Raw genomic sequence first — 24206 nt, 5'->3', positions numbered from 1 at the left:
CTGATCCCCACAGCTGGCCCTCTTTCCCACCTGACCTTGCCCTCTCTACCTCCTCTCTTAGGGCCTAGAGGAAGAGGAAGTGAGAGGTAGAGTAGAAGCAAGCCCCTATCAGGGTCCTGGCAGGGAACGGATTCACTCGGATGGCTCAAATGAGGAGAGTGAATGCAGGGACTTCTTACCGAGCGGTGGGCAGGGTGGAAGGGGTGAAGGAGAGATGCTGCAGCTTCCAGAGCCTGGCGACGGTAGGAAGCTGCTACCAGCCCTGGCCTGTTATGGAAACCTGGTGACAGTGAGACCCCTGGAGGAGGAGGCATGGACACAGAGGATGCAGGGATGCCAGAGACACCCTCTAACTTCTCTCCTACCTCCTCATCTCCTGCTGGGGACTCCCTATGGCTGAACCCCAACTGAAGCCAGCAGGCAAAGGAGCTGGGAAGCTGCACTCCAGAGAGCTCAGTCTGCAGGGGCTGGAGAATGGGAGGGAGGGGCAAGCAGAGACTGGCCACACAGAGACCCGAGGCGGGTGGGTGGTTACGCCATCCACCATTGTGGAAACAATAGAGGTGTGGCTAGACCCATGGGATGGGAGAGAATCAGTGAGGACCATGTCTGTTTTGTTCCTGCCTGTCCTAAACAGGACAGGACCATCAGCGGGCCTGCCATTCTTCCCCAAGTCCCCAAGGCTTCCAGGGAAGATGAATCCTTCCTCACCCAGGAGAGCGCCCCCGCCTGAAGGCCAGTCTTCCTGCTCAAGGGCTGGCTGCTGCTTTCCCTCATCTCGCTTCCTCCCTCTCTCTCTCTCTTTCTGTTTCTCTTTTCTCTGTTTCTGCCGTTCTTTCTTGTTTCCTTCTGTTTTCTCTGTGTGTGTGTGTCTCTGTTTCTCTCTCTGTTTCTGTCTCTGTCTCCCCCTCTCCAGAGCAGTCAGCTGAGGCAGGCCCTCTGTGCAGGGGTGACAGCTGTGGGTTACCTCCTGGTTTCTGTCTGACCCTCCTCTGTCCCCTTCTCCAGGCCCCTCTCCCTGAGCCTGGGTGTCTGTGGAGGACCGGCTGACTGAGCAGGCCTGGAGGCCATCTTGAGTGCCACCTCCTTGCCCCAAGACACCACCCAGGGCTCAGCCAGAAGCATCCTCAGGCCAGATAAAATAAAAACCACCAGGAAGCGAAACCACCTGCTCAGCACGTGGGCGGGTGCCTGGCTGAGGAGCCGGTGGGAAGGCCACCAGGCCAGGCGGGGCGAGTGGGAGGTGGGTGGCCTGGGGAGAACCAGCCTCCTCTTTCCTGGAGGCGATAAGCCCTGGCTGCTCCACTGTGGGGGGCATTGAACATCTATGAATTAGTGGCGTTGTGCTGTTTTCTGAGCAATAAGTTTTCATGATGTGTGTTTGGTGAGCGAGGCGGCCACTCACTGGTGCATTAATCCGGCTCGCCGTCCCTCCCGCCACGCTCCTGTAAATCATCTTGTCCTAGCTATCGGGAGGCGGAGAGGGCAGGGCAGGCGCCCAGAGGGAGGGAGAGAGGCCTGCCTTGAGCAGGTGGCTGGCAGGGGCTGGGGCGCTGGGGTGGGAGGGACGCTGAGGGAGACTTAAGGGGCGGTGAGTGGGAAGGGCCGGGTGCTCCTGTCTGGAGCCACAGGAAAGAGTGAGAAAAGCCTGAGGCAGGGCCAGAGTAATCAAATCCCAGTCGCTGCACCTCATCAAGCTGATGCCCTCAGTGGTATTTTGGCCGGGGAGCCTGAACAGGGTGCAGCAGCCCTCCTGGGACTGGTCGATGTTCTGTGGGGTCTCAGGGGCTCGCCCTCCAGTCTCCAGGCCCTGCCCTGCCATGTGGGCTCTTAGGAGTGGGGTGCTGGGCGGGGAGGCTCGTTTCCATGTCCCAGTTTTCTGCAGGGCTCATGTGCTCTGAGGGGCACAGCCCTACTCTGGGCACCAGATGGCTGATAGGGACAGAGCCTTGTGTCCTTCTTCTCTTCTCCCTCCTCCTCCTCCATCTCCTCCTCCTCCATCTCTTCCTCCTCCATCTCCTCCTCCTCCATCTCTTCCTCCTCCATCTCTTCCTCCTCCTCCTCCATCTCTTCCTCCTCCTCCATGATCCGGGATGCAATAGAACAGGCTCAGCTTCACCTGCTCATTCCCATTTAGCAGGAAGAGAGTTCCTTAGCCCCTGTAAGCCTCCTGCAAAATGGGGATTAGAAATTGCAGCAAGATTGGGATGCTCTGAGGATGGTGTTAGGTCAAAATCTCCAGGGACCCTGGATGCTGCCCTTCCCCAGGAGTTCCCTGAGGGCTTCTCATAGCAATGGTACAGAACAGCCAAAGTGACATGTTAGAGAGGTAGAAGCTTGGCACCCAGCAGTGAACAGCTCTAGGAGCCCCTTCCCCCTAACCCACATGGAGACAAAATCTCAGTCTGGCTCTGGCCTCTAAGGGAGTGGGAGCAGCAAAGGGAGGACAAGACAGAGGGCAGGAGAGGGCATTTGCCCCAAGCCTACTGCCCTGGCCAGCCTGAGGCCTCCTAGTCCTGAAAAGAGGGTCTTGGGTCCAGCTGCTATGGGGAGGGAATGGGGAGGGGGAAAGAGAGGACAGGAGAGGGAGGAGAAAAAGAGAGGGGAGGGAAGCATGCCAATCAGGCATTGACTGATCCAAAGACAGTCTTGCCAGGGAGGAAAAAGAAAAGAGACCCATTTATAGTCCTGTGACCTCTGTTCTTCTTGAAACCTGCACCCTACAAAATGTGAAATTTGGCCCTTGTGACTGACTCATCCTGGGCAAGAGTAAAGGGTGAGGTGGAGTGGGGTTGGGGTGGGAGTTGGGAGAAGGATCCCTGAGCTCTTGCTGGACCCTGGATCTCCACTTCACACTAAGTCACCAGATGGATAAGACAGTAAAAACACTGCTTGGAGAAGAAACTGCAGGTGCAAAGGCAGGAAGATGTGAAAGGAGTCACTTTTCAACTCTGAAGAAATCTGGCTAAGCCATTTCAAAAGCCAACTTGAAGGGTCCACAAGGGACTGCCTAGAAGAATGGCTTTCAACAGTGTGAAGCCAGAAGGGAGGAGAGAAAGGGGACATGGCTTCTGCAGCCGCCATAACCCTGGCCTCAGTGGGAGCTGGGTGCATGCACTGGAGCCCTTCCTGGCACAGCAGAGGTGCTGGTGAGGGGCTGAGGCACAGGACTGAGAGGTGCAAGGAATAGGGGTCCTTCACTGGCTGTGAGGCCACAGCCTAGTCACTCTGCTCTTTGGGCGTTGTTTCTGCATTTGTAAGATTATTCCCCAATTATGAGATGACCTTGGTTAGCGGGTGGACCCTTGGGAGCACCTTTGAGGGGAGATGAGGTGGATGGGGAGAGAAGGCCTGGCTGTGCCCAGCAGCGTGTGTCTTGAACTAGACCCTAGACCATGAGCCACTATTATCACTAGTCTCTCAGTGACCTTCCCCACACCCACTCCTGTCAGTCTAGTCTATTGTTCATAAAAGCAACCAAGGGGGTCCTTTTACAAATGCAGCTCTGATCATGGCACTGCTTAGACCCCATCAATGGCTGCCCCTGGCTGTTGGGATAAACCCCTGCAGTCATTTCCTTGGCCTTCAGGGCCCAGGCCAGGTTCTCCACCCACATGGCTCCCTCACCCTGGGCACTCCAGGCTCCCTGACCTCCTGTCAGCTCCCCCACAACACCACACCCTTCTTCTCACCCAGGGGTCTTTGCACCAGTGGTTCCCACTTCCAGGAATGCTTTATCCACTGAATTCCTATCATCCCTCAAATTTCTTAGGCCTGTGAGGCCAGGCCAAGTTCCCTGCCCTGTGCTGTAACCACTCTGTCCTTTTCCTTGAGGGCAAGAACCACAATTGCAATGAAAGGATCAATTGTCTACTTCATCCTTGACTCTGTCTTCCCAGCTTAAATGTCAGCCTTGGAGGGGCAAGGACCATATCAGTCTGAATCACCCCTGTAAGCTCAAGGAACTCACTGCACTGAAAACATTGGATATTTATGGAAAAGTGAGCCTTGGAATGAGATGAATATTGGTAGGATGAGTACTGGAATCAGACAGATCTGGGTTCCAACCCCAGTTTTGCCACTTACTAAGTGTGTGACCTATGAATCTTAGCCTCGGAAGCCTTCGTTTCCTCATCTATAAATTGAGGCTAAAGCTGTTGCCCTTATTAAGCTCTCGATAGGCTAAAGCAAGCCACACCTGGGTGAGTGCCCTCGGCCATGTCATGTGTTCAATTAATATCAGCTCAATGAACATCATCTCCCTCCACAGAGGCCCTCTGAAAGTCGGGCACACACTAGACACCTCATTCAAGCCTGGTTGATGGGAATGTGAATTTGCCGAGAGATGGTGTTGCTGGGAGACCCCGTCACCCACCCATCTCCTCTGGCTGCCCATGGGAACAGAACAGCTTGAGGGGGGAGGTGTGCAGTTTCACTTTCATAGTTTTCAAACAAAAAGACAAAAAGAGGAAAAATGAAACCACCCGGAAAGCAGCAGGGGCCCATTTTGTCGGCAGCCTGACGTGTTTTGCTCAGCGGGCACCGATGGCCTCCCTTATTTATTTATTTTTTAAGTCCCTGACTCATGAGTCAGTCAGTTGGCTTGGTGGTAAAACGCAACCCACTATCAAGGAAATAGCTGATGAACTACATGGAGGCTGTGCCAGCACACCACTCACGACTTCTGAAAATCTCTTGTTTTCTGGCCAGCATGAGCCAACTGGAGCTGTGGTTCCTCGAATTGCTCTCCAAGACCAAATGCCAAGCGCATTTGAGATCCTTCAACAATTGCCTCACAATCGCTGTGCACCGCCAATACATGTTTGCTGTAATTATACAGCGTCCAAAGGAGAGGCACAAAAGACTTGTTGATTTTGGACGGGCTCCGGCCCCGGCGAGGCGAGGGCTGACCTGGGCTCCTGGCAGAGCGTGGGCAGGCAGGCCGCCGGCCGCCCCGGTGAGGACGTGACCAGCTGGAGCGAGCGTTGAACCGGGGCCATTGCGGCCAGCACCAGCGCATTCGCCTCGCTCTCCTGCCAGCTGACTCAAGAGCCGGCTTTCTTTGGAGAATAACCCAAAGAGAACAAAACGAGGAACTGGAGCTCCTATAAAAAGAAGCTCGCTCCTTCCTCCAGCCAACAAGTCCCTGAATGATAATCATCTCTGAAGTTGGCCACCCCTCCCTCCCTCCCTCCCTCTCAAGTCACTAAACATGCTCATTCTCTCTCGCTCTCTCTTGTCTTTGCAAGGAAACATCTTGGCTTCAGAGAGGACTTTCCACTGTGGCTGGGGAGCGTGGCCCATCTGAGCCTCATTTCCTGCCTTCCCCAAACAGGCAGAGCCCAAGAGGTCACCCAGAGTGTGCTGGAGAGGGGGAGAGAGCGCTCACTTGCAGTTAAGGATCCTGGTTGCAGCTCAGGTGCCACTGCTAGTGCTTCCCGTGAGGTGGGCTTACCGGTTACCATCATGGGGGCTGAGTTTCTCCCTTTGTTGTTCGAGCCGGGAGGGGTGGGTTAGAGCTGTGGTTTCCATGCTCATGCCTTTCAAATTGTTTTAAGTTGGGGCAACACTTATTTGCAGGGAGATTTTGCAGGGAATCTCAATGCACCAAACAGAACTGCTTGGTGCAAGTGGGAGTTGGGTCCGGCAGCCCCATGCACGCAGCATGTCCAGCCCAGACCCCTCCCAGTGATCCCCCCGGGCCCCAAGGAGGAAGACTTGGGTGCCGTGGAACACAATTTGAAAACCACGGTCTCCTTTCACAAAAGCCCCTGCCAGCCTTTGGGTTGGGAGAGGAATCTGTGCCTGCTGGGGGAAATCACCGTGGTTGCCCTTAGCTGTCTCGAGTGCACCTGATTCTCCACCCGGGGATGAGGGGATAAATTCAGCAAGGAGAAGACGGCCGTCCATAGTAACAACAACAACAAAAATGATTTTGCTCCTGCTGAAGTTTCTTGAGCAACTGGCAGGCCGCCATGAACGTACTTAGGCGGAAAATCACCAGAAAAAAATGATATAATCTGACAGATTTTTCACAGGCTTAAATATTCATGAATTAAAGGAATTGGCAGAATTTTCTACATTATTAGCTTTCATCATGGCTGCAGGAGCAGTTGGTATACTGGCTGCTCTTCAAGATCCATTAATCTCGTCCATCATAAGAGCAGCCATTTTAAAATTAGCTATTTTTACTGAGTGATGGTGTACAGGGGAGATGGGGAAATTGAAATGCGATTCCAGCGTAAAGGTCCTCCCCCTTCTCACTTTAAAAGCAGCAGGGAAAGCCAAGCAGCCTCTCAATGGGGAGGGGTCAGCGTAACTCCAGAAGAGAGGTCTGTGAAATGTAGGCATGTGGTGCGTTGTAGGGCCCTTCTAGTCCTTCGGATAGGGAGCACGCGTTTGCCTGCCGAGCCCTGAACTCCGGACTGGGGACCAGGAAGGGATTAGCATGGCTTTTGGTGAGGCAGAGACCAAGAGCCCCAAATAGGGGCTTCTGGGTGAGGAAGACATTTAGACCAAATAGCACAGTCTTTCTAACAGATGGCACTTGGGGTGCGGGACTGCAGAATAGCCGAATAATAATACTCATTATGAATGTCGGGGAGTGCGTACTCTGTGCTGGAAACCATGCTATGCCTGCATCTTCTGGTTTTAGCATCAGGGAACTCAGAAGGTAGACATATACGTGTGTGTGTCTCGCACGCAGGTTAAGTCAGTTGGCCATGGTCTCATGGCCAGTGAATGGCAGGGCCAGGATTCAGATCCAGGTCTTTCTGTCTCCAAAGGGAGTGAGAAGATGCTGTATTGATTGCTGGCCTGTGGCACTATGAAGGTACATTCTCCCAAACACAGCCAAAACTTGGGAGGAGAAAGCTGCTGCTTTTCAACCATGGAGCAAAGTTGTAGTCAGATCATTCCTGTAGAAACTTGAGGCCCAGGTTGATTTCATCCTCCCTTGCTTTCTTCCTTTTATCCATCCATCCATCTAACCCCCTTCCTTCCTTCCTTTTCTTCCATCCACCTTTCCCCTCCCTCCCTCTCTTCCTCCTTCCCTCTACATTGAAGATGTAGGCTTTATTATCATTCAGGTATGGCATGGCCAATAAATCAGGAGCTGATGCCATGGAAAATTTGTTACTTACAGTTCCAGGAGAAGGGAGCATGCCACACCATGCGGGGCCACATGGGGAAGCACCAGCGGCAGTCAGGAGGCAGGGGGCGAGGGGAAAACATGGGCAGGAACCTTTATGGTGGTTTCTATGGGAATGGATGGGCAGGGCAGGGCAAGCAGGTTTAGGATCGGCTAGTTTGAATAATGTAAGGTTCTGGGACACAGTCCCTAGTTGTTTGGTACCTGGCCCTGGGGTGACTGGGGAAGGGGCATAGGGGCCCTGAGTGTGACAGCCCAGTAGAGGAGGTGGGGGGCGGGGGTAGTCTCAGGACTGTTTGCATATTGCTATGGTTAGAACATTTGCATCCTCTCCAAAATTATGTTGAAACTTAGTCTCCAATGCAATCATATTAGGAGGTGGGGCCTTTAGGGGGGCTCCACCCCATGGATGGGATTAGTGCCCTACAAAAGGGCTGGAGGGAACTAGCTAGGTTCTTTTGTCGTTTTTCTCTTCTGCCCTTCTGCTGTGTGAGGACACAGTATCATCCCCTCTGGAGCACGGTGTTCAAGGCACCATCTTAGAAGCAGAGACTAGTCCTCACCTGCCAGGCATGGAACCCACCAGCATCTTCATCTTGGACTTCCAGCTTCCAGAACTGTGAGGAATAAATTTCTGTTCTTTATCTATTACCCAGTCTGTGGTATTTTGTTATAGCAGCATGACTGCACTCAGACACATAAGCAACGCATACTCGTAGGCAAGTCCTTCACGATCTGTAGGACTGGCTGGACTATCTATAGAGACTGCGGCAGTCTCTCCAGGGTCAGCAAGGCCCCAGATGTCAAAGCACAAGGGCTACAGAAAAAAGGCATGGTTAATATACTTCATCCTCCCACCCACCCATCCATTCACCCACTTACCCATCCACCCATCCATGTACTTATTGAGCTCCTACACTGCTGGATGCTGAGCTAGGCCGTGGGTACCTCTGTGGGCCTTGCCTTGATTCATTTTTCAGGATGGTGGTAAAATTTGCTTGCTCAGCAAAGCCCACTCCTTGTCTATCTGACTTCATCTAAGAAGCAGAGTTCTGGGAGCTTGACCAGGATTTCCCCAGGTCACTTTCTGCACTCAGGTCAGCCTTGCTGCTCATGAGCCAGGACTCAAGAAATCACAAAGACATTTCTTGTTGAGGTGATATCCAAAATATTTAACAACTTAGACACACAGGAGCCAAGCTGAAAAGACGCAGGCCATAAGCAGACTGAACAGACAGATGGGATGCCTTTGGGTGAATGTCACCTGCCTGGGTGAGACCAGCCTGCACAGTGCTGCATGGGGACTGGAGGGAGGACAGTGCTCCCTGTTTGGGTGCTTGGAACCAGCTCTTCTTCTGGGTCCCAGACTCTTTCTGCATGGTTGAGGAGTGATGTCTGTCTGCAAACAGATTGAGTGGGGGAGCTGGTGTTTGGGTAGCATTTCTCACGTTCATCATCAATAATAATGATGATTAGTCATCATCATAATTAATAATTATTTACACTTGTATGATGCTTGTTTATGGAGTATCTACTCCATTGCCAAGTGCCTTATAACAGCTTATAATTACAGCCGAAGTTTACTGAGCTCCACTGGGGGCCAGTTACTGCTGTGCTTAGGACTGTCTGGACATCACCTTGTTCAGCCCACACATCATCCCTGAAAGGGAACAATGGAATCTCCCTTTTACAGGTGAGGGAGCTGAGGCCAAGAGAGGTTGTGAAACCCACCCAGGGCCACACAGTGAGTAAGTGGAAGAGGTGAGTCTCACAGTGCAGTTCTGTCTGACTTCCGCCTCAGGTTTCTCCCATGCCCTCTGGCCTGATCCTGGATCCTGTAGATCCCAGTCCCGAAGGAATCCAATAGTAGGGTCAGGGCCTAGGTCAGGAGACACAGATGCTCATGCAATGGAGGATTCCCTGACCAGTTTCAGGGACCCCAAAGAAGGAGCAGAGATGATGGCCTGAGCCTGACATCTGTGTCCTGGCCAGGGGGAAGCATTGGAAGGACAGGATTTCTGACTCAGACTCCTGTGAAATCTTGCCTGAAGCCCTTGGGGCATAGCCTGACAGCCTAAGGCCCCAGCACTGGTACCATGGCCCCGACAAACAAAGCCACCACAATAAAAACCAGTCTCTCCAGGCTTGGCTATTGAGTATTGGGACTTCTATGGGATTCACAGCTGGCATCAAGAATCTCAGCCACTCTCGTCCACCCCGACTCTGCACACTGCTGGTGCTTGTCACCCTGCTAGGAGACACATGCAGGAACACACAGAGGAAACCCTGGGGTTTGCTATACCAATGCTAGGAAAACCCACTGGGCCAGTTCTTATTGCACGTTTTAATACCGCTGAGGAATCAGCTGGTGGACTTAGCAGCTTTTAACATAGGAGATTGGAATGCTGACGGTTTTCCTGCAGCCACAGGCTTGCCTCCTATAGAAAGACCTCCCTAAAAAGATTCCCTTTCAGCATGATCTCTTGACTACGAAGGGTGGCAGGTGGTGTGGGCTGCTGTGCAGGGAGCCAAGGCTGGGTCCCCCCTGCATCAGTGATCCTCAGCAGGGGGTGAGGATGCAGGAGCTGAGGGAGGATGGGGGATGCAGAAGGCAGTGTGTTGTGCAACAGGGGCTGGCTGAGCACCGGGCCCTGGACACAGCCCTGAGTTCACGCTGTGGGAAAGTGTCGGCCGCTCTGCTGCCCGTGCACCCTCTGCATCTGCCTGTTGCCTCTAGGAATGAGCCTCGACCCCATGGCAGTGGGGAATGGAGAGAAGGGGACCAGATGCTTCATAAGCTGGCCCCAGGCCATCTCTCTGACCCTGCCTCTATGACTCCTGCCCCCGGGGCCTTCCATTCCACCCTAGCATGCAGTCTGCATTCCAGCCACCCCAGACCACCTGTTCCCTCTCCTTTGTGCCTTTGCACACACTGAGCCCCCAGCCCTTGCCAGCTTCGCTGTCCCCTGCTTCTTCCTGTCCTCCCCAGCACTCTGTTCTGTACTCTCTCCTTGTGCCAGGTGAGTTATGATGTTGTGTTTGTCTCTTGCTACTTGGTGAGCTCTGTAAGGGCAGGGCCATGGAGGAGTTTTTTTGTGAGTGGATGATGCTGGGACCATGTGGAGTTAAAAGTGATGCAGTGAAGTACTCAGTCCCCTCTCAACCTGCAGAGTGAGCAGGGTTTGGGGCACTGGAGGGATTGGTGGGCAGGTATGCTCGTGGGTACCTGACTGTGTGTGAGTGAGCAGGCGGCAAGGACCAAGTGGACTGCACCATACCATGGCATGGGAGTGTATGGTGAGATGGAGATGATGCAAACACCTCGGCTCCTGTGTGTTATTCGGCTGGGATTTTTGGCTGGAGTGGGATAGGGAGGTAGGAGAGACTTCTGCACCCTCGCCCTCATTCTGGGCACTCTGTCCCTTGACTCACCTCCAAGAATCAGCAGGCCCCTTGTCCTGCAGGACGGTGAACTCCTTGGCTGGGGCTCCAATCTCTGCAGGAAACTAACTTGCTGGGTGACCCTAAACATGTTGCCTCTCCTTCTAAACTTAAATTTCCAATCTCTAACCTCCTTCCTGTAGGAGGTTGCATGGCACACATGAACATGCTCAGGAGGCCATGCATGCTGCAGGTAGTGTGGTGAGGCTGATCTAGAGTACAGTCACCGTGATGGAGCCTCATCCTGCAAGTTCCTGGACTAGAAGCAGCCTTTCTGCTCTGTTCTTTGGAAGGTGGTAGAACTCTAGGACCAGTAGAGGCCAAGAATTACATGCCCTGGGCAGACGCAGGCCAGCCCAGCCTTCTAGTAGCAGCGTCAGTGGGGAGAGTTTTGGCCCTGGTGTTCTCTCTCTCTCCCTATCTCTCTGCCTTGGTCTCTGTCTCTTTGTTTCTATGTCTCCATCTCTGTTTTTCTTTCTGTCTGTCTGTCTGCCTCTCCTACCCTTCTTATCCTCAGTCCTTCATATCCTATTCATTCTCCCACTTGCTTACCCATTCCAGATTGGCTGCTAAGCCAGTTCTTCCTCCCCACCCTCACCCTGCCCCCACCCCCAGGATTTTCCCCAGCAGTACTTGCACCTGTGAAACCCCCTACTCCATTTTATGGGAGCACAGAAGAAATAAAACAAAATGAATCTGCACCAGCTCCTGGGCTTTCAATTCACCAGCAGAGGTTAACCACCCTTTGCTGCCTCCACAGTTCTGGGCAGATGAGGCAGTGATCTGCTGCCCTTCCCTGTGGTCTAGGAATGCAATCGGTTGTGGGCCTGGAGCCGTCAAAGGTGCAATCCTGTACTCCTGAAAGTCATGGTGCTTACTGATGCTGTAAGAAGACAGCTATGGAAATATCCCTTCCAGAGCATGGCTCACTCTGGGAAGGAAGCAAAGGAAAGCCCAGGGGCCACTTTCTTTTGGGGAATATGCAATGTTTTCTGCTCCCCGATGCCATTGGTCTTCATGACAATTCTGTGACATGAAGAGGAAAGATGTCAGGGCGGCTGGCACTGGGTGAGATTTACAGATCTCGATATTCATTTTCCTCATCTGTAAAATGGGGATAATAATACCGACCTGATGGATTTTGGGTGAGGTTTCAAGGAATCAATATATTGTCCAGAACACAGCTTGTTCTACATACATATCAACTGTTGCCAGATTGGTATTACTATTATTGCTATTGCTATTGTTATTGCTTTGCATTCCATACATATTACTAAGTCGCTGTGTGATGTTGGGGTTTATGTTTCTGAGCCCAGTTCCTCCTTTTTAAAGTGGGAATCTGCTACTTGCCCCCTAGGGGATTGGGAGGTAGTTTATGTAAAGCAACTCCCATAGTTCCTACCTCTTACAGGGTGCAAAGTTAACCACTACTCTTTTTTCCCTCCACCCACTTTCTTCCTCTATGTGAATTATCTATGGAGGGCAAGGGAGGTGGCCACCGAGGCTGGCACAGTGTCCCAGTGGCAAATCTAGAAATAAAACCAGAGCTATGTAGACTTACTCTTTCTCTCCTACTGGACTGGGTCCCTTGGCAGACAATGCCCAGCTCTGCGGCGCAGTCTGAATTTCAGCCGCAGATTCTAAATCTGTTTGTCACCATGAGGTTGTGGCTCTCTTGATCCCTCACTGATCAGTGTTGATTGTATCTATGACTTGGAGGAAAAGAGCCCATCCTAATCTCAATCACGGGGACATCTCATAGCTTCATACATTCCTCCAGCTGCATTATGGTCCAGTGAGTAAAGACCTTCTTGAACTAGAAAAGAAAGGTAGTATAGAAACACACAAAATATTCCTTCTGAGAGCATTTAGGCAGGACTACAGCAGGAGACTGACTCATCTCAGATGTAAGATCTCCCTTGGAGCTCATCTCAATGCCTCCTACTGCTTATGTGCACTTGACTTTAGTGCACCCCCATTTTTTCCTGTGGGATCCAGATTGTCATTGCAGAATAGCCCAGATGCAAATCTCTCCAGGAGACTAAAACTCCTGGGCCTCTGCCCTCACTTGGCCACCACGGCGGAGCATACATAGCAGGGATTCAGTCCCCAGCCCTCCTGCTCTGACATCCTGTATTAGAGCTCAAGCATCTTTGCACATGACGCCTGCAGGTGGCAGCAGCTCCAGAACCCAGGAAGAAGAGCAGAGGCAGAACAGAAGCAGGGAGAGCAGTTGTAGAGGAGGAGGCTGAGCCCGGGCGAAGGACAGGCCTGGAAGTACTTGGAGGTTAAAGATGGGGCCAAGGAATCAGGCATCAGATGAGCCTGATTTCCGGGCAAGGAGGAAAGTGTGTGAGCTTGACTCTAAAGCCAATCTAACTATTGTCAGATTCAAGGATTTGAACTGGATTCAAGGATTTGAACCCAGATTGGTAATAATAATTGGTAATAATACCAATCTGGGTTCAAATCCTTGCTCTGTCACTTCCTAGCTGTGTGACCAAGGACAAATTCCTTCACAGTTTCCCTGTCTCTAAAATGGGAATCATAATAGTACCCATATCAAAGGAGTGTTGAAAATTAAATAAGAAATTACTTGTCAAGGTTAAGTCCTCCCTAGAGGTGCATTCTAATTCTAAGCTAGAAGTCCCCTTGGCCAAACAATGAATAACTTTGTGCACTTGACCCATCTGTCGAAAACCATCTGTGGCTGCATTGTCTTCTCCAAGCCACGGTTGCCATGGTCACCACCTGGCTGGGGAAGTGGCAGATGGAGCGTCGGCAGGAACAACAGGTCTAGAACCCAGGGCCACAGGCTGGGTAACAGGACAGTCTCCAGGCATCAAGGAGGCCTGTGCATTTGAGGGCTATGGCTCCTTCTTGTCCAAACCAGCAAGGATTAATTCTCAGGCACTGAGGTCTGGGGGTCTGCAGGGCTGAGCAGGAGCTCCTGACTAAGCGAGAAGGGAGGCAACAGGGAAAAAGCAGCCAGCCGAGGACTAGCTGCCTTCTAGGCGGCTAGCTCTTGACAGCACCTTTTCATTAAACCATCTCTTTTCAAAGGCTCCAGTCCCCAGAGTCATTGAGGATTTGGTTCCCTTCGCTGCTGTCTGCTTGTCTTCCAAAGAGCAGCCTTGGTGCCTTTCTGAGCCTCCAACAGATTTTCAGAGCAACCATTGTGGAATCTTAAGATGTTTCTGGAAGTGAGTGTGAGTTCATCTCCCTCCTGGATACCTGGTGTGCCTCAGGCCTTGGGAGAGGGTAGATTTTATCACAGCTCAGCCTTCTGGGGCTGTAGAGGTGGAGTCTCAGGAATTTCAAGAAGTGAGCAAGCCCTTTTCGCAGAAAGGTCTGCTGGGCCATGGGGGCACCCTACTCCCACCCTGTCTCCTCATTCTTCTCTCATTCTTGCATGACAATATTGTACTGGCTTTGAACTTGTATGCCCATAAATACCTTCAATAGACAGAAAGCCCTCTATCAAGAAGGCTTTGAGCTCTGCCTTCCAAGTAGTCATGAAGTCCAACCACAGGGCATCAGAGGCTCAGGACGACCCTTGTGGATTTTGAAGGCTTCTATTCAATGAATGAATCCCTTTTGCAATCTCTTCTCTAAGTGGAGCTGGCCTCTGCCTTTAACCTACTGATAATGGAAAACTCAGTATCTTTGGAGGAAGTCAGGGTTTTTATGTTTATTGGTCCCCAGAACATGGAGACAAAGCTATCAGCTACACCTGTCCAGGGATATTCAAGTTACAGTTTTATTCTCCAGTAGGTGTGGGGGGTCACATTGAGAGAAGCTCAGAAGAAGCCCATCTTGAAGCCAGTTCTCTGAAGGAATGGGAAGCAGGTTTGGGCAGGAGCATTAGGAGCACAGTGGTGAGCAGAGGGTCACAAGTACACCTTATCAGCACCCTGATATGCATGGAGGAAAGCTGATCACACTCTGTACCTTACCTTCTACTCTGTCTTGTGTATACCCAACCTTAGTCTTCAGAACTGCCCTGGAAGCTGGGTCTGATCATCTGCATTTCACAGCTGGAAAAATGGATACTCAGGGAGCTGGGAAGCTCCCCTTAGGCTCCAGATACCTGGCCCACTTTGTGTCTAGATGTGGGCTTGCCACAGAAGGATGCTTCACCAGAAGTGGCTTCTGCCACTTTGGTCTTGAGTGATAACAATGCTCAGCTACCACCATTTACAGGTGGGTGCTAGTCATGCATCTGCCCTGGTGTTGGGCAATGAGGTTTTATGTTTATCTGTGGTCAGGGGTCCTTTCACCACCCACTGACTTTGCCCTTCACCACCCACTGGCCTTGCTGAGCTGTCTCCCTGAGTGTTTTCGGCATAATCGTTGGCTGGTCTTCATGGATGGGCAACCTCTGGAAACGGCTTTCTTCCAGAGCCATTGCCCTGGGACTACTGAGAAGTCCCAAGGCCCTTCTAGAGTGTCTTACCCCCATGACTTTATCAAGATGACTCTCTCCCTTCTTTGGGGACTGCCATAGTCTCTGGCAGCTGCCTTTGCAGGGGCCTTGCTCTGGGGCTCAAGGACTCCAGAGCTTCTCTTCTTAACTTGACCCTTAAGGACTAAAATCTTTGAATGGGGAGTAGTGGTATCAGATGGACCCGGATATGAATAACAGTGTTGCCATTTCCCTTTTGTTTGGCTGGTTTTTGGATAGGATCTCGCTCTGTCACCTAGGTTGGAGTGCAGTGGCAAGATCATGGCTCACTGCAGCCTCCACCTCTCGGGCTCGAGGGATCCTCCTACCCCAGCCTCTGGTGCAGCTGGGACCACAGGCGTGCACCACCATGCCTGGCTAATTGTGTTGCTGTTTTCTAGCTGTGTGACCTTATATAGGTCACTAGCCCTGTCTGATTTCCTCAGCTGTAAAAGAGGGTAATGATAAAAAAAATCACAATTAATTAACACTACTATTTTATTCTCAATGTGTCAGGCATTATTCCAAGTACTTTATATAAATGACCTCATTCAATCATTGTAATTACCATATGAAATAATTATTATTGTTTAGTTCCTATGTGATAGATGTGTAAACTGCGACCACGCAGATAGTTAGCAGCAGAGCAGGGATCTAGGAAGGGCTGTCTCTGCAGCTGCCTTTCACGTTTATGTTATGCTGTGTCTTAATGATGCACACACAGAGTCTAAAAAATCATGGATGCGTCACTGCATAAGGAAAAAAAATTATGATGCTTGTGTGTGCCCAGCTTTGAGCTTGGCACATAATAGATGCTCATGAAATCTTGTTTGCCTTATCCTCTCTTGGTCTTTTTCCTTCTACTCTCCTATGTGAGCACACACTGTGGTCACAGCAGAACAAAGTGGGGCTGTGACAAGGAGCTGGCAACCATGTCTGAGGAAGGCTGGTGGGTAGCATGGGCAGGTGTCTCTCATTGTGTCCTCTCCCTCTGCATCCAGAAGAGCTACACCCCAGCTCATGAGTAGGTGTGGGTCCAGTCTCCCCTGGAGCTGACATGTAACTCTGACTGTTTCCCAAGGCAAGAGAGTAGGAGGGTGTAGCAATTGCTCATTAGAGACTGTCAATGAGCCTAGGGGGTCACAGGGTTCCTCCCACCTGCTCTGGGGAGGTTGTCTGCCTATATTTGTGTTCATTTCCTGATAGAAACACTGGGGTCAGAGGCTTATCTGGCCTGGCTTCTGGGCCAATGGGGAGCTGATAAGGAACAGACCCATCCATTGGGATCTGCTGGGTGGATTCCTATTGTCTTACACACCATACAGATAACCAAGGTCTCAGGTAGAAGTCATACTTTCCTGACCTCCTTCTCATGGTTTCTCAAGTCCTCAACCAGCTCAACCCCAAGGGGCAGCCAGTTACAGTTCCCCACAGACAGACTAAACCCTGCTGGACCTCTGGGGAAGTTTCAAGAACCAGTTTGACCGCAAAACCAAGAAGCAGGTCTGTTGGGGCCTCTCTGGATGAAGTGGTCATGGGTGGCTGTCAGATGAGGATCTGAATTAGTCACGAGAGGAACAGGAGCCAGGCTGGGGTGGAAACAAGGCCAGCTCCCCTCTGCTCCAGGGCTTAGGATCAGCTGGGGTGGAAGCAGAGGCTGTGTTGCAATTTCACTGCAAATCAACTGGGTCATCTCTTGTGGGTGATACCATGCAGGCCTTCCAACCCTTGTGTGTGTGTGTGTGTGTGTGTTTTGTAGATGGGGAGATGGTATCTCCCAACTGCCTTTAGCATCTGGCTGTGAGATGAGGCTGGGGGAAGATGGAATGATATGCATTCCTGGCAGAGCCAGTGCCTCTGGAGGCATGGGGTGGAGGAGGGGACAGGGTGGAGTCCATGTTTGAACAAATTGAGAGCAATTGCTGGAAGAACCGTGGGCAGAAGTCCCCTCTCCAGGTCAGACTTGGCCTCTACATTTGTTCTCAGGGAAGTGAAACACATACCATCTCCCCAGTTTGGACTGTTGCAGGCTGTGACACACAGTAGCCAATTCATTGACTTGGGGCTGTCCCCTCCCACCTGGGATATTCAGTGCCCTGAAAGGCAATGAGGTGTGGTGGGAAGAACGTTGACTTTGGAATCTGACCAACTTGAAATTAAATCTCAGTTCTGCCCTGAAGCACTGGGTAACCTTGAGTAAGTCACTTAACCTCTCCAGACCCCATTTTCCTCATCTCTGAAATGGAGATAGTAACAGCTTCTGGGCAGGGTGGTTAGGAGAAGTAACAATGATAATGTGGGTGAAGGAAAAGCATAGGGCAGGAACTCAATAGAGGTCAGGCACGTTTCTCCCTCCTCTTAGAATACACCCTGTCCTTCAGCCACTGCTAGGCTTGTCTTTACCATCTTGGTGGCTGCTGAAAAGCCTCATTGACTGGCTGTGCCCACCTACAGCAGTGGCCAGCAAGCATTTTCTGTAAAGGGCCAGAGGATAAATATTATAGGCTTTGCAGGCCATGTGGTCTCTGCCACAACTACTCATCTCCACTCTTGTTGCTCAAAAACAGCCATAGATGATACCAAATGAATGAGTGTGGCTCCGTTCCAATAAAACTTTATTTATAAAAATAGGCAGTGGGCCAGATTTGGCCCTCAGGCTATAGTTGCCAATGCCTGGCCTCGAGTTTCAAGTCCAAAGCCTCTGCTTTTCTCTCAAGGGACTTCCCTAGCCTGGTCTTACCTTCTTCATCCAATCCAGTTTCTAATTACTCCCCTGAGTGTTCCCCAGTATGACCCAACAGGACTCCCTTTTGGCTCAGGAAGTGTTTAGCTTCCACACCTTTGCCCGTGCTTTCCTCCCTGCTTAGAACACCATCCCATTTCCTCTTCACTCTCTTCACCCTTCTAAATTCCATCCCCAGGGAACCTCCTGGGTGCCCTGTAAAATACAAGGCTCAGACCAAGGTCTCTTGATTCAGCATTGGACAAGCCCATCCTTCAAGGCTGTGCTCTCGCCAGCTGTCCACAGTGATTTCTCCCTTTGAGGACTCCGCGGCCCCTGCTGTTGATGCCAGGGTGGCCCTCCCATGGATCCCTGGTTGAATTTGTGCCTCAGTCTCAATGAGGAACCCTGGAGGCTCAGTCTTCAACTTTTCTTTTCTTTTTCTTTTTCTTTTTTTGAGATGGAGTCTCTGTCACCCAGGCTGGAGTACAATGGCACAATCTTGGCTCACTGCAGCCTCCACCTCCCAGGTTCAAGCAATTCTCCTGCCTTAGCCTCTGGAGCAGCTGGGATTACAGGCACATGCCACCATGCCCAGATAATTTTTGTATTTTTAGTAGAGCTGTGTTTTCACCATGTTGGCCAGGCTGGTCTTGAACTCCTGACCTCAAGTGATCCACCTGCCTTGGCCTCCCAAAGTGCTGGGATTACAGGAGGGAGTCACCACACCCAAGCCAGTCCTCAACTTTTCTATTAATACATGCAACTCACAACAACCTGCACTTTCATCCTGCCTAGAATCTTTCAGTTTTCCTGCATATGTGGATCTGGAAAGTCTCAGGCATTATCTCTCCGAATATGGCCTCTTTCCCACTGTCTTTTTACTTTTTTGAGGAGCACAGATTAATCATAGCTTAACCATTCTCATATTTTCCTTGTCTTTTAAGCTCTCTCTCAAATTTTCCATTCTTTGGCTTCCCTGATGCATTTGTAGTAATTTCTTCAAATCTCTCTTCTAATTCATTAATTCTTTCTTTATCTGTGTGTCAAGCACATCCATTTAATTTTTAATTTCAAAGATTTCTTTTTTTCTTTTCCAGAAGTTCTACTTGATCCTTTTATAAACATCTGCCTGTACATTTTGTTGTCCCTTATTCCTTGATCCTTTGTTTCTATTCCATCATTTACTTTTTAAATAATTTAATACCTTGTTATTTTATAACCTATCTGATTATTGTATTATTTGAAGTCTTTGACAATCTAAATCAGTGTTTTTCAACTGGGGGCAGTTTTTTCCTCTAGGGGACATTTGGCAATGTCTAGAGACAATTTTGGTGGTATTGACTGGAGGTAGCAGTGGAGACTGCTACTGGCATCTTGTGGGTAGAAACCAGGGCTGCTGCTAAACATCCCCACAGTAAAGGATTTTGGTCCGAAATGTTTATAGCATTTAGATTAAGACATCCTGGTTTCAATCTGTTGCTTGTTGGCTCTGCACTCTTGCTAATGGTGACTCATTGCTTGGTCTTGAACTCCTGACCTCGTGATCCGCCCGCCTCGGCCTCCCAAAGTGCTGGGATTACAGGCGTGAGCCACCGCACCGGCCTTTTGAGTGTGTTGTTTGTTTGTTCTCTTTGGTAAATCAGACAAAACACTTCTCTCCAGAGGAGATTTGCATTTGCTCCTGCCAGCCACCAGGGGGCACCACCAACCCAGGCCACCACCCACGTGGGTAGCGTCAACTCAAAACCCCCTCTCATGTGAAATTTTGCGAAATTTTGCAAAATTTTGCGCATTAAATCCTGATGCCCTAGAGCTGACTTTCATATGCTGACTTTGAATTTCCCCACATCGATGCACAAATGAAGATCGGAGACTGCACATGGTCACTGGCCAGGGCTGGTGGGCCGGGAGCCAGGGCTTCAGTGGAGCTTGAGGTTAGTCTATCCTGCACCGCGTGTGTCTGCATGTGACCATGTCATAGTGTGCTTCCTGCATCAGGTCCTGGAAGTGAGACAAAAACAGAGGCCAAATGCTGGTGATCGGAACTTTCCTCAAATCCTCAAACCAGGTCCCCTGTGGAAATAGGCGGATTCCATCCACCCGGCTGGCAGGGAAGTGCAAATGACCTCTGACCTCCTCTTCTCTCCTGGTCTTCTACTCTGGAGTCCAGGAGCGTATGTCAAGCACACACCTTTTCCCATGCTTCTTGTATGTGCAAAACAGACCTCAGGTACCAGGCACTCAGGTGTTTTTAATTCAGGGACTCATCAAGCCAGCCCGGTGGGGTTCTGTAAATCCAGTTAGAAGCAGCCAGAGCTGGCTGACAGCAGCGCGTGTACCCATCCCTACAAAAGGCAGTTACCTGGCTACCAAAAGCCACGTTTTGCACTCAGCACACACTGACCCTGGTGTGGTGTCCTTTCCCAAGGCGCCATGTTACCCAGCCCATGCCCTCAATTAGCCTTCCTATTCATAATACAGTTAGTCCAAAGATGGAAATCAATCCCCGTGACTAAGGCCAGGCCTCTGGGACAGCAACGCTCTGCTCCCTTAACTTGGGTTCATCCACTGTGTGCTCAACTATGACAGGACAGACTGAAATGAAAGAGCATTATGCAATCAGAAATGGCTCTTAAAAGGAAAGGCCTAGTGAGGGGTCTTGCCCTTATCCACAATTCCAAGATCCCAAGAGTTCTCAAAACCTAAAGTTTATTTTGTCAATTTGGCACAAACTCACGTGGCAGCAGAACTGGAGCTGAACTGACCTGTGACTATTTGTAGTGTTTATATTCAGTAGAAATATTCATGCATTTTGCTGTGGAAATGTTTTGTGTTGATTGCAAGGTGCTTCCCCAGAATGCTAGGAGTATTGTGTAACATACAGATTTTGTACAGTGGCACCTACTAACATCATATTTCTGATTTTCAGCACACATCGGTTCCCAGGGTTCTGGATAAGGGGTTAACCCATGTTATTTACTAACTTTCAGGAAAAGATTCCCTATCCCTGCCACACACATAAGAATACATTTGAATGGGCAGGGCATGGTGGCTCATGCCTGTGATCCCCGCACTTCGGGAGGCCAAGACAGGAGGATTGCTTGCATCCAGGAGGTCAAGGCTGCAGTGAGCCATGATTGTACCACTGCTCTCTAGCCTAGGTAACAGAGTGAGACCCTGTCCTTATGCACTTAAATGTTTGTCAAATGTTTTCAAGTGCATGTTGGATGACAGCAGGGACTGTATGTAGAATGATTCATATCTCATGATCATGGTGAGGTAAATGTACAGGGATTTGAATGGGACCCACTTCTTTAGGTTCCTTCACCCCGTCCCGTGATGCTGGACATCTATTAAGCGCTAAACGTGTTAAATGATTCCTTAACAAATCCTTAGCATTAGAGACTGCTGAAAACCTTTTTTGTTTGTTTTTAAAATTACACCAAGAATGCAGGAACACTATTTTATTTTTTTGTTTTTTTTGAGGCTGGGTTCTCCCTCTGTCACCCAGGCAGGGTGCAGTGGTGCAGTCTTGGCTCAATGTAGTCTTGACCTCCTGGGCTCAAGCAATCCTCCCACTTCAGCCTCCTGAATAATTGAGACTACAGTGGTGGCGCAGACCACCACTCCCAGCTAATTTTTCAGTTTTTTGTAGAGATGGGGTCTTGCCAACTTGCCCAGGCTGCTCTCGAACTCCTGGGCCCAAGTGATCCACCTGCTTCAGCCTCCCAAAGTGCTGGGATTACAGGCGTAAACCACTGTGCCCAGCTGGAACACTCTTTATTGTATTAAACTGGTGCGAATGTAATTGTGATTGTTGCCATTAATAGTAATACTGTGGGCTCAACTTTTGCCATTAAAAGTAATACTGTGTGCTCAACTTTTGCCATGAAAAGTAATGGCAAAAACTGCAGTTACATGTGCACCGACTTAATAAAAGCAATACTAAAAATATACAATACAATATGAGAAACTTCTGCTTTACCAAACACCCTCACATCCCCCCGTCCCCAAAGTAACCCTATCAATACTTAAGGTACATATTTCCTTTTCACTCTCTGAATACTTATATAGGTATGTATGTAGCTGTATACACTTAGGTTTTGTAATAATATAAATGGGATTGTGCTATGCTGTATATTGTTCTGCATTTTGCTTTTGTTCACTTATAGGTCCTTTTATATTGGTGTATATAGATCCACTTCATTCTATGGTACAGAAATACCATAGTTTAAGTAACTCTTCTTTTGTATAGGTTTCTAGAAGTCAGATTGCAGTATCAAAGGGCATGCAGTTTTAAATTTTGATAGGCACTGCCAAATTGCCTTTCAATAACCTCCACCAATTGATAGTACATGAAAGTTATTATTTCTCTGAATTCTTGTCAGCATTTGATATTATTAATCTTTTCTAACTTTTCCCCACCTGATAGGTAAAAATAAAATCTTGGTGTTTGAGCATGCATTTCCCAGCTTACCTGTGAAGCTGAACATGTTTCTTCATTTGTTTGTTGGACATGCATGTTTCATCATTAATGAGTTGTTTGTTCATAGTCTTTGCACATTTTTCCAGGATACTTATTATCCTCTTCTTATTGATATTTTAGGAGCTCTTTATATATGTTCTTTTAATTTATTGTCTTTTTAATTGAGATGTACTTTTCACACAGCAAAATATGCAGGTCTCAAGTGTGGAGTTTGAAGAATTCTGACAAAGATATAACTTGTGTAATCATTGCCCACATCAAGACATAAAACATCTCCATTGCTCCTGAAAGTTCCCTTGGCTCCTTTCCAGTCAATACCCAAGGGCAACCATTGTTCTAATTTCTATCACTAGTGATTACATTTGTTTCTTCCTGTACCTCATATAATGGAGTCATACAGGTAAATTCTTTCATGAATTCTGTAAGAAAGAAGAGGCAACAACAGTATATATTTATGTATGTACTCACATGAATAACACACACGTAAAGGAATACAGGAAGAATAAACTGGAAACTAATGGAGGAGGATGGGAGGGAATTAGCATGGGAATGAAATGTCTCCAAATAGGATTTTAAATATAGTTTTGTGTTTTGAATCATTTGTACATAATTTGTACATGATTTACATGTTCAAAAAATTAATCAAATTTAAAAAATAGGAAAAAGAAACCCTCCCCAAATTGTGCACAAAGAGAAACAAATAAACCTAATTGTAAATTAGAGAGCTTAACCACAGAGCAAAACAAACAAAAACACCAACACACACACACACACACACACACACACACACACACACGACCGAAAACCTATTCAAATAATTTTGAAAAAAATACCCTAACTATACATCTGTGGTGGGATATATTTTAAGGACAAATAAAACTACAATGATGTCTTAAGCTTTACCTAGTAGGTTTATGATAAATAGTAATGATATGGTAATTTTGAAGGAAGTTTATGTATATTAAAAAAATTAGTAAATAAGAATATATTAGGAAACAAGATTGTCTATGTAAAAGAGACTCAAGTATTACAGTTTTAAGAAAATGAATAAAAACCCACCCGGATGTTAAATTTGAACAGATTCTATGATTATGAGCTCATTTTATTTTTCTTAACTCTGTCCACTGAAAAAGCCTTGACGCAATAACAGCCCAGGAGCAGAGAGACCACCTAGTACCCAGATCTTGATTTCTAAATGCTGTTACCCACCAGGAGGAACTAAAATTTTCTGCAGAAATGGCTGACTCCAGATCCATGGAAATGAAGCTCCACGTTAAGCCTGGGATGTCTTATGGTCCCAAGAAGGAAGGATATGCTTAAAAACTACTGAGGTCACATGGAAAGGACGCGGAAGCTGACTGAGGGATCTGCCTCGCTAAGTTTTGGGACTACTGAGCATCAAAAAGAATGACTGTAAGGGGGCCGAGCTTGGTGGCTCATGCCTGTAATTCCAGCACTTTGGGAGGTCAAGATGGGCGGATCACGAGGTCAAGAGATCGAGACCATCCTGGCCAACGTGGTGAAACCCCGTCTCCACTAAAAATGCAAAACTTAGCCGGACATGGTGGTGGGCCCTGTAGTCCCAGCTACTTGGGGAGGCTGAGGCAGGAGAATCGCTTGAACCTGTGAGAGGGAGTTTGCAGTGAGCTGATATAGCGCCACTGCACTCCAGCCTGGCGACAGAGTGAGACTCCATCTGAAAACAAAACAAAACAAAACAAGAATGACTGTAGTTAATTAAAATGCATTAAACAAATAGAAAATTCATGAGTTCACAGTGTGTGTTGGGGGGTGGGGGAGGGAAGTAGGCAGGAGGAAGGTTCTTTTCAAAAGAACGCCACCTGATACGTGTAGAAGGAATGAGACAGAAAGCCACCATTTTGCAACCTCCAGTATAACTCTTGATTCAGGCAGGATCATCAATAGATGCTAAATACCACTGGGTGAAGGGTTATTAGGG

The 24206-nt window shown here is 49.0% G+C and overlaps 1 long non-coding RNA gene across 1 annotated transcript in view; it reads left to right on the top strand.

Moving 5' to 3' along the window:
• Positions 1 to 23997, top strand: part of LOC129526912 (uncharacterized) — a 52097-nt gene extending 28100 nt beyond the window's left edge. Inside the window, exon 3 of the long non-coding RNA XR_008671710.2 lies at positions 23380 to 23997. This is a non-coding gene — a long non-coding RNA (uncharacterized lncRNA). The remainder of the gene's footprint in view (positions 1 to 23379) is intronic.
• The last annotated feature ends 209 nt before the right edge of the window (positions 23998 to 24206 follow it).

Source organism: Gorilla gorilla, chromosome 16 (genome assembly GCF_029281585.2).
Source record: "Gorilla gorilla gorilla isolate KB3781 chromosome 16, NHGRI_mGorGor1-v2.1_pri, whole genome shotgun sequence".
Lineage (NCBI taxonomy): Eukaryota > Metazoa > Chordata > Mammalia > Primates > Hominidae > Gorilla > Gorilla gorilla.
Note: the sequence above shows the minus strand (reverse complement) of the source record. Positions and strands in the feature narration are given on the sequence as shown.